The sequence below is a fragment of the Talpa occidentalis genome, unplaced genomic scaffold (assembly GCF_014898055.3).
Source record: "Talpa occidentalis isolate TD23 unplaced genomic scaffold, MPIMG_talOcc4v2.1 talOcc4.3, whole genome shotgun sequence".
Lineage (NCBI taxonomy): Eukaryota > Metazoa > Chordata > Mammalia > Eulipotyphla > Talpidae > Talpa > Talpa occidentalis.
Genome location: NW_023603184.1, coordinates 122,759,845 through 122,771,034, shown reverse-complemented (window position 1 = coordinate 122,771,034; position 11,190 = coordinate 122,759,845). Strand labels below are relative to the sequence as shown.

Sequence of the window (11,190 nt, the reverse complement as noted above, 5' to 3'; positions counted from 1 at the left end):
CGGGAGCGGCCCCCGCCGGAGTCGGCTCGGGGGCGACGATGGCGCCCAGACCGACGTCCTCACGCAGCGTGCGTAAGAGAAGCGGGCGGTGTGCGCGACATCCGACTGGCGTTCCCAAAGGGGGCCAAGGGGGCGTGGCCCGAGCAAGGACGCTTGTGATTGGTGGGATCTGCCCCGACCGGGAAGTTCGAACGGAAGTCTGGGAAAGAGAGCGCTCTAGGAGGGGAGGGGAGAGGCAAAGACCCCAGGACTCCGAGCCACAGGGGAAGGTCGCTGTCCAGTAATTCTGTGGAGCGTTGAGTACACCATGTTCCCGTTTGAGTAGGCTCACCTTTCGGGTGAGGCTTCTTCTCGTCCTTTCAGCTTCAAGGGGAAACAAATCCCAAAGATAGAAGTCATTTGCTCCGTAGAGAAACCTGTGGGAAGTCTGCATGTCCTGGATGAGGGAGTCTCCAGGTTTACAAAGTAAACCCGGGGGTTTACTTTGTAGATGGACGAAGATGTCTAGGTTCCTAGGGAATGTTTAGTTAGATGTTAAGTAACAAAAATGCAACCAATTTTATTTTCAGAATCCAACCCATTAAACAGTTTGTGTATGGGGCCGCTAGATGTATTCCATTTAGCAAGTAGAAGTGAGGTCCATAAAGCAGAGCAAAAATAAATGGTTTTTATAGGTAGAAAAAGGGCAAGGGAAGCGGGAATTATTTGAGGCCTAAGAAACCCACCTATGGAGACTGGAAACTCGATCTTGTAGATTATTTCATCTTCCTTTGAGGAATGAAAAGATTACTTCACTAGTGCTGATCAGAAAATTTCCACATTGACTAGTTAAGACTACATTTGTGGGGTAGGTTGAAGCCACAGTCAAATTAGGTATGTTTTGGTCGGCTTAGCTCACGTGCCCCCGGTTTTGAGCTCGTTTTCTTTTAACAATGTGAAGTGAAATGCATCTCTGTAGGTAGCTGGAAGAAGGGCACATGGACTAGGTGAGAGAAGATGGGGCCAGGGCATTACTTGCTTCCCAGAGTTGTGGGTGGTGTTTGCAGCCAACAGGACTCGCTATTTTTTGTTTTGTTTTTGTTGGTTTTTTTTTTTTAAGCAAAAACAGTTTGAACAATAGGTACATCATAGGTGTCCAACAATCATTGGTGACCAGTTGTGTAGGGATAAGAATTGGCCAAATGTATATTAAAGACAGGGAAGTGCTTGTGATGCACTTGTAAAGAATGTGGGAAAGAATATTTTTGAGGATTATAAAAATTATGTCCTAACTCTAGACCAGGAATCAAATTAAGCACTTACTAAGTTAACTGTTCTGAGTCTATATATATGTGTGCTTAAGCACACATACTGTTTTATTTGCTCCACATATCAAATGTTAAGTAGCCTAGGAGAAAGAACACAAATGAGAGAACACAAATAATAATACATAATTTTAGTATAATACTAGTGACTTCCTAGAGGTGTAATATGTTTACCTACTGTAAGCTAAATTTTTTATTTCACCAGATATCATAATAGTGAAATCAATCAAAAATTAATTACTATTACTAAGTAGATCTATTGCTTTCTAAAAATAACTGATTGTAAAGAAACAGAAGCTAAGTATATAATAATATATAATCTTATTTAGTCCAATAACCTTCATTTATTTTGTAAATCACATACTTCTTATTACTTTCCCTTCTTAGGTATAGGATTAGTGAAATGCACCACCAAGGCTCAAACATATACTTGTATTCCAAATACAGCTTTTGATTTTTGTGGTCTAGACTAACCTTTTAATTGAATCTATCACTATAGAAGGGGATGGGGAGTTCTTATTTCAGAAAGAAAATTAATTGCAGAGAACATTAAATTCTACAAAATTGCCTCAATATCTCTAAGATAATTGAGTGTTTTGAGAAATACAAATAAAGATCTAAAAGGCAGAGTAAAGAAATGGACTGAAATAAGCATACTTTTTTCCCCCACAGTAAAGGATTTTCACAACTTGCAGCTTCCAAAGAAAGTAACACATGTCTACACATCGCTGGAGTTTTTAAGTCATTCATGGTAAGTCATTGACACGACAATTCTCTCTCATAGGCCCCACTGATATTCCTGTAATATCTATTTTCTCTTTCAATCTCTTCTTTTTCCAAGAAGACCCATGTAGTAAATTACTAATTGTGGTCACAGACTTCCCAGCACTTCCATCCTTTATTCCCTCTTAGTTCCTGGCTCTCCTTCCCTGCAAAGAGGTCTTACATATACAAAGTTATTGTACCGGATTGTTTCAGTTTGCTCCTCCTTTCTAAAAAATAAGAACCTCCACAAGGATTTTAATATACTTACATTGCCCAAAAGGCTACAGCTCATCTCTGACTCTTGACACTTCTTTAGGGACTCAGAGAAAGGGGGCCATCAGAACTTCGTTACATTACTCCAAGTAACAGCTAAAAAGTGCACTATTGATAGAAATCTTAGAAAGGTTTAATTTATATTGGGAAGGACAACATTAAGAAGTCACAGATTCCTATCTCTAAAGAGGCCAGATCTATATCATAAACAGTAAAACTGATCATATGTGGTATAGTAGGAGACATAAAGACTGGCAAATTAGAGGGAGATGTCATATTTGGAGGAGTCAGGCACTACTCATTAGTCGTAAAATCAAGGTAACTTTATGCAAAACCTTCAAATTTTTCAAGATAAATTAGGTACAGCTTTTTTTTGTCATTTCAAATTGAAGTGTTAACAACTTACTAGATTTATGTTTAAAACATTGTATTAAATTAAATGTATGTATTAACCAAATTTGGTGTATGGGCCACAAATATGTAACTTGTTTACTAAATGGTAAGATGATTTACAGAATGATAGAGAATGGGGGTGGGGTGGGAGACAGAAGACCTTAAACGTGAGTTGCTATGGGGACCAAGTAAGAAATGAGGGGAAAAAAATTTAAAAAAATTCTTTGTTGGATTAGAATCAAATCTTTCTGATGTTCTTTGAGCGATCCCATTAAATGGGTTTTTTTGTTGTTGTTTGTTTGCTTGTTTTCTCATGTTAATAAGTTTCTGTGTCAAAATTCAACATTGAGAGGAATAGGCTTCAGTGCATCTCTGATGTATAGTTTTGTCCCCCAAATGCCTGGTAAAACAAGATTAGAGAGTAAAGGTATTTAGGGATTTGCAAGCTTAGTTTTGGGGGTGAGTCTTAATAGCTAAATGACACCCCTTTTTACTGTCCTTGTAACATATGACTTAAACACATGCATCAACAGAATACAAATCTCTCTCTATAAAGACCTTGTGGATTATCTTCAGCATTTGAATTCTCAAATGCAATGATTTAGTTGACTATACTTGATACACTGTACTTTATCCACTATTAAAAGAGTGTGAAAAATTGATCGTCACATGCAAAAAAAATGAAATTGGATCTGTTCCTTATAGTGTACATAACAAATAACTGAAAATGATTCCGAAATCTAAATGTATGAGTTAAAATTATGAAATTCTTAGCAGAAAAAAATAGGGGGGAGTCTTCATGACTTTGCATTAGCCAGAACTTTCTTGTAAATGACACCAAGAACACAAGAGTCAACATTAAAAATGAACAAATTGAACTTCACCTAAATAAAAAACTTTTGGTGATTTGAAGGACACTAATAAAAAGTGAAAAAACAACCACAATATGGAAGAAAATATTTTAAAATCACCTATATGATAAGGAATGTGTGCTAGAGTATAGGAAGAGTTTTTCCCTCATAGTAAAAACAAGAATAGCACAATTTTTAAAATGCTCAGAGGATCTGGATAGATATTTTATGGAAGATACATATTAAAGTAATATACACATATTGAAAAACATCACTATATGTCAGAAAAATGCAGATCAGAACCATAAGCGAAATCATTTCTCATCTATTCAAATGTCTATAAAAATAAATACAGATAGTAACTATCAGTGGTGATGTAGAAATGTTGGAACCTTCTTGTTTGGCTGATAGGAAAGGTGTAATATCTCTAGTAAATGAGTTAATAGTTTTCCAAAATGTTACATAGATTTACCATATGACCTAGAAATTCTACTCTACTTATTTACTCAAGAGAAATGAAGACATATATTCATACATCAACTTGTTTACAACTTGCTTACAAATGTTCATGGTAGCGTTATTCATAATAGCTTGAAAGTATAAACACCACAATGTTCATTAGCTGATGAATGGATAAATAAATTGTGACATAGCCACCCAATAGAATGTTATTCAGTAATAAAAGGGAATGAAGTACTGATACATGGAACACTATGGACTAACTTCGAAAACATTATTCTAAGTGAAGATGTTAATCATAATAGACCACTTATCATATGAGTCCATTTATATGAGGGATCTGGAAATAGCATATCTTAAGTCAGAAAGCAGATTAATGGTTACATTGGGCTGGGAAGGAGGGTAACTAATTAAAAGCTAGTCAATAAATCTGGACTACATTCAAGGGGAGGATAATCAGTCTCTACATTTTGAAAGGAGGAGTGTTAAAACTTATCTGGACATATTTTAAAATAACCACACCTAGGTCCCACTCCCTATCCATCAGAATTCAAAAATCTTCAAATTTATGTACAAAGGGACTATAAAAAGAGATGAAGTAGTGTTGGATAAGACTAGATTATTATATGACACTTTAACCATAACCTAACCGTGAAAGAATTGGGGGACCACTTAAGAATTTTATATAGGGAAATTCATGATCATTTCTACACTTAAGAAAAGATCACTGTGATAGCAATATGGAAAATTGAAAATGAATAAGAATGGAGTCATGGGAGGTCAGTTGGACAGCTATTCCAGTTCTCCAAACATAAAATCTGTTGTCAGTAATCAGAACACACTGTATAACAAACCAACCTAATAGTTGGTGGTTTATAAAAATAGTATTTATCATTGCTTCATGAGTCTAGTGGTTAGCTGAGTTGTTCTGTTGATCTGGGCCCATGTAAACTGATCTTGGCTGATTCCTATAGTTATCTGGCAGCATGTATAAGAGGTGATTTGTCTATTATGATCTCACTTACATATCTGTCTGTCAGTTAAGGCAATAGGCAATAGGTGTATATCCATCACCATCCAGCAGACTGGTCTGGGTTTGTTCTCACGGAGAAAGTGGCAGGATTCTAAGAAAGTGAGAAAGAGCCAGGCATGGACTTGTCGCTTGCTTATTATCACTTCCAGCACATCCTATTAGCTAAGCAAGTAACAAAAGCCAGCTTGGACTCAAGAAAAAATAGATTTCACCTCTTTTTGGGAGAAACTGAAAGTATATTGCAAAGGACCTGGATAGAGGGAGTACAGTTATTTTTGCAGAATTTCAGCCATTTTTACAATTACCACAATTTACTCTCTGATGACAGTTATTCATATCCCTCCTCACATGCAAAATACAATCACACCTATCCCAGAATGTCTTAATTCTCATCCAGTCATGCTTTCACACTCTTAAATTAAGGATCACACGATCTACAAGGGTGCAGATGTGGCAGATCCTCTTGATTTGGAAATTCATAAAGTAAAAAGACAAGTTACCTGTCCCTAAAATACCAAATATTCAATGGTTAATAGGGAAAGAAATATCCCATCTACACACCATTCAAAAGGAGGAAGAAATAGCAGCACAAAGCCGTCATTAGTTCCTAGCAATCCTGATATTCGGCATGGGATAGTTGCCAGATACCTCTACTCCTAGGTAAGGGAATATTTCTTGATTCTGGCCCAGCTCACCTCCCTACAAGTGATTCCATAGTTCATTATGTTTTATGACTTTTAGCTCTGGATTCTGGGCAATGCATATCCCCATCACCCACTGAATATATTAGAAATAGCTCATGTTGGCATCTTACTGGATTTCTCAACCTGCTTTCTGCCAATAAAAGTTAGGAATCCAGAGATATTTTTGCAAACTCAAATACTCTCAGTCCTTTAAAGACCACATTGATAGCCCCTTTATTTATACAACTTACTAAAACATGTGTTTCCTATGTATTAGATTATAGTCTATTAGATTATACTCTAAAAGTAACAACTCGCAATTGTTTTCAAGCTATGCTTCTCTGTACATAGACTTATTTTTACATTGAGTAAATATTTCTGTAAGACCATTATTTTAAAATCCTGAAATACCTTCTGTCTAACTGATAAGGTCTAGTAATTATTACTTGAATTCTTTCAGCAGTCTGTATAAAGGATCTTCTATTTACACTCATGATTATATGTATACCAACAGACTGCATTTTACTTGGAGAGACTAAAAATGAGAATGTTTTGTTTTCCAACTGAACTAGTCCTAGACGCTAGACTTTTTACATTTCTTGAAAACTAGCCATTTTATTCTTTAGTTCATTTCTTTCTGTGTCTATCTAGTTAGGAGCAACCAGCTGAAATTATTGGCCTTCTAGCTATAGAACTGGGTAGTCCCACTAAAGAGTCAAGACTTTATCATTGCTCAGCCATAATGAAGAGCCCCTGCCTCTCATCTAGTGTCAAAACAGGCCAAGTGAGGAATCTGTACGTCTATCTGGCAGCAGTAAGGTAGGAATACTTCTCCCCTACCAGAATGGTGTCAGGGGAAATGAGTTAAAACCAAATAGTTAAATTAGATATAGAGAAACGTAGCATAGTATGAAAAAGTCCAGATTTCATTTGAAAACCATTTGTCATACTAAAAATAAGGTAAATGTCGAAAACTGAATGAAAAATGTCAGTAGATGTCCACCGTGAGATGTCAGAGATGTAGAGTTAACTGACAAAGATTTTAAAGCAGCAATGATAAAAATTTATGGCAAACACTTCAAATACACTTGACAGGACATTTAAAAAACAGGAAGAACAAAGAAATAAAAGATATAAAGTGGAGCCTAAATAAAATATAGAGTGGATTGTGTCAAAAATAGAATTTAGAGAAGAGAGGAAAGAATCAGTGAACATAAAGCTGGAACAATAGAAAAAACTAAATCTGAACAGCAAAGAGAAAAAGATGGGGGGAAAACATGAATAGACCCTTAGGGACTTGTGAGATTATAATAAAAATATTTAACATTGTGTCATTAGAGTTTACGAGGAGGGACAAGTAATAGAGCAAGATTGAAAAAGATACTTACTGGCAGAGAATTCCACAAATTTAGTAGAAGACATAACCTATAAATGTAAGAATCTTAGTGAATTCCAAACAGGATAAATCCAAAGAAATCCATGTGAATACACATCATAGTTAATCTTGTGGAAACTAAGAATAAAGAAACATCTTGAAAGCAACTGGAGAAAACTGATACTTTATCCATAGGAAAAAAACAATTCAAATCACAGCAAATTCCTCAGAAGCCATGGAAACCAAAACGAAGTAGCACAATTTTAGTGCTGAAAGAAAGTGCTGAAGAAAAGAAATATCAACTCAGAATCCTATTCGCCATGAAAATATCCTTCAGAAATGAAGGGGAAAATTAAGACATTCTTAGATGAAAGAAAGCTAAAAGCATTTGTCACTGGCAGATCTATTCTAAAAGAAAGGCTGAAGGAAATTCTCCAGACATAAAAGAAAGAAAAATAAGCAAAAATAAGGTGAATAGAATAGGCCCTACATTTACTCTTGGTTTTTAACTGTGTGACAGTTGAAGGAAAGAGTTTGATGCTATAATTTTTCCTCTGCATACATATATAAGTGTATAGAGGAAATATTTAACACAATTATATTATAAATGGAGATGTACAAAGGGAAGTAAAGTTTCTGTACTTCTGTTGAACTGGTAAAATGATGATGCCAGTAAACTGTGATAATGATGAGTGTATAATATAGTACCTAGAATAATCACTAAAAACAATATATAAAGAGATATACTCGGAAACACTTTAAATAAATCAAAGTGGAATTTTGAAAATGTTTAAACTTTAGAAGTCAAGACAAGAAAGATAGCTGTGGAGGTATAGGAAAAGAACAAACAAAAAAATTAAAATAGACCAAAACACTAATAAATTAATAGTTACATTAAATGTGAATGGTCTCATTCAATAACAGTAATTGGCAGAGGTGATTTAAGAAAAGAACATTTCCCAACTATATGTTGTCTATAAATAATACACTTCTTATATAATGATATAGGCTAGTAAAAGTAAAAGAATAGAAAATGACCTATCATGTAAACATTAAACAAAGTAAAGCAATAGGGTCAATATCAATATTAGATAAAGTAAATTTTAGAAATTAAAAAAAATTACTAAAATTCTTCAAGATGTTACCCTTGGGGAACCTGAGTAAAATGTACATAGGCTCTCTTCATATTATCTTTACAACTACACATGAATCTACAATTATTTGAAAGTAAATTTAATTATTAAAAATTTCATTAAGCTCATTATTGATCTAAATTACTACAAACAGTAGTTTTGCCAGGTTTTTTTGTTATCACATAGCATAGGTGACCATTTTTGAAGCTTTAATATAACTTCCCAATTGATATAGTACCCCTCGATTACCTTTAGATCAGATATCAATCTAGGCCTTTTAGGGTTTGTGTGTGTGGGAGGAGTGACTGTCATTCCTACCATATGAAGAAAACCTGCATATTTATCAGATAATGAAAACAAACAAGCAAAAATACATGAGAGAAATCAAATCCCTTGTGTTAGTTCCTGAAGTCCTGGCTTTCCTTTGTTTCTAGGAATTAATTCAGTACCCTTATTATTTTAAAATACAACTTTTTCATTTTTATTAGTATGCATGAATTATATATTACACTGCTCAGTGAATTTTCTAATTAACTATTTTACTCTTAGAGCAGTTTAATTTTACAAAATAACTCCTATGTTCATTGCAGCACTACTTTCAATAGCCAAGTTGTGTGGAAACAACCTAAGTGCCCAACAATAGATGAGTGATTTAAGAAGATATGGTATATATACACACTGGAATACAGCTAAAAAATGACAAATATATAATGTAGTACCTAGAACAGCTACTAAAAATTCTGTACACAGAAATATATTCAGAAACACTGTAGATAAATCAACATTGATAGACCTGGAGGGAATTATGCTAAGAAATTAAGTCAGAAAGACAGATACCAGATGACTTCACTTACATGAAATATAGAGAAACAAAATAAAGGAACAGACAAAACTAAACCATAAAACAAGCCGTAGAAATGTGACTGTACAATTGAGACTATCAGGGGGAAGTTTGAGGGCTGGGATCAAGGGTGAGGGAGCCGGATGAACTATGGTGGGGATTATGGGTGCTTTGGTGGAGGTTGTGGTGTGGTAAAACACTGCCGAAGAGGTGTCAGTCTATACCCCTAAGTCACATACAGTGTTGTAAACCAACATTACCTCAATAAAAAATAATACAATATAAAAAAGAATGTCCTATAATTGAAATCATATAATATATAGGATTTTTATATTAATTTATTTTGCTTAGCAATATGCATTTAAGTTTCCTCTATGTTTTTCATTGCACAATAACCTATTTCTTTTTATTGCCAAATAGTATTTTGTTGCATTGCTATACCATCGTTTGTTTATTCATTCACCAATTGAGCAGCTTAGTTGCTTTCAATTTTGGGTGTATATGAGTAAAACTATTATAAACACAGGTGTATAGTTTTCTTGTGGGTATAAGTTTTCATGTCATTTGGGTAATTACCAAGGAACATAATTGCTGAAAATATGATAAATGTATGTTTAGTTTTGTAAGAAACTGTCAAACTATCTTCCAAAAGTAGATTTACGTCTATGATGCATTTTGAGTTGATTTTTGTGTAGAGTATAAGAGCTGTGTCTAGATTTATTTTTTTGCATATGTATGTACAGTTGTTCTAACACTGTTTGTTAAAAGACTCTTTGCTCCATTGTATTGCCTTTGTTCCATTATCAAGGATCACTTGACTATATTTGAATGGTTCTATTTCTGAGCTCTCTAGTCTGTTCACTAATTTTGTCAGTAGCCTTTTAACAATTTCTTTTATTTGCTTATGCTGATTTGAATTTGAGTTGAATTTTTATAAGTTGTAGCTGAAATATCACTGATGAATTCAAGTTCTTGGTATATGCCAGGCACTGTGCTAATTTCTTTATGTAAATTTAATCACAACAGTCTTTTTGAAATACATGAAGAAACTTGGGGTTTGCAAGTTTAAGCAACATGTTCAAAATCACACCACTAATAAATTACACAGATCTATTTGTCTTTACTAACTACTCATCAAAGATGACCTTATTACTACTCCTTACTCAGACTCTTACAATTGCTCAAATAGTCTGTCTTTTGCTAATTACTGCCTTCAATTACTTTGTAGTTGCCTTCCAAATTAAATACTGATTCCTTAGCCAGCATTTAAAGCCAAGTGTACTTCTCCAGCTTTTCCCCAGTACTCAGTATATGCTCAGTGGGCTACTCTACTCTTTCTGCTCTGTTCTGTCAGTAGTGACTTAACTATTCCTTAAATTTGTGCATTTCCAAGTTTTGAAATTCCTTTTTCAGATTCCATCTCAAGTATCATCATTCTCCTTGGCCTTTCTCAATTTTGTACCCCACTTCATTTAAAACTGCAGTTGAACACTCCTTCCTTAAAATAACCAAACAATTTCACTTAAGCCACTGCTATGGTACATCTTAGGTGTTGTGTCTTAGATATATAAGTTTTGATGTATCCACACTACTAGACTGGCACCTCCTTAACATCTTGCATACTGTATAGAACCTGGCATTAAAAGATATTATGTGTATTTATTATCCATAACAAAATCTGCACCAAATGTTGGAGCGGCAAAGGCACAAGACATAATCACTGCCTTAAAAAAAAGAAGTGTAAGAAATTTGTAAAAAATTTGTAAGAAATTCAAACCAGAGTGCAATTACTTTTCTGTAATTTAAGTTATAAAATGAAAATAAACCTGCAGTACTATGGGAAAGAGTACAGAATATAGACTATTTAATGCAGTTTGAGTTTAGGAAAGAGAGAAGACTTATCAGAGGACAACAATAAGAATTAGGTCATTGAATTAACAACATATGCAATAACAGAAGGTTTGAGATAGCATCACACATTTGAAGCATAAGTCATTCAAATTAGCTATACTGTAGTCTGACTTAAAGAATTGCAAAGGGGGCCTCCCTGGTGGCACAAGGGGCTAAGATGCAGCACTAT

The 11,190-nt window shown here is 34.6% G+C and overlaps 1 protein-coding gene across 9 annotated transcripts in view; it reads left to right on the top strand.

Moving 5' to 3' along the window:
• The window catches only part of FTCDNL1 (formiminotransferase cyclodeaminase N-terminal like), an 84,815-nt gene that overhangs the window by 672 nt on the left and 72,953 nt on the right, over window positions 1-11,190 (top strand). For 4 of the 9 annotated variants that reach the window (XM_037523781.2, XM_037523782.2, XM_037523783.2 and 1 more), the window contains exon 2: window positions 1,977-2,055. The gene's annotated coding sequence lies outside the window, so the exon portion shown is untranslated. Of the gene's footprint in view, window positions 1-200; window positions 339-396; window positions 848-1,976; window positions 2,056-11,190 lie in introns of those variants that run through there. The other 5 variants (XM_037523788.2, XM_037523786.2, XM_037523780.2 and 2 more) reach the window with 5 other exon arrangements.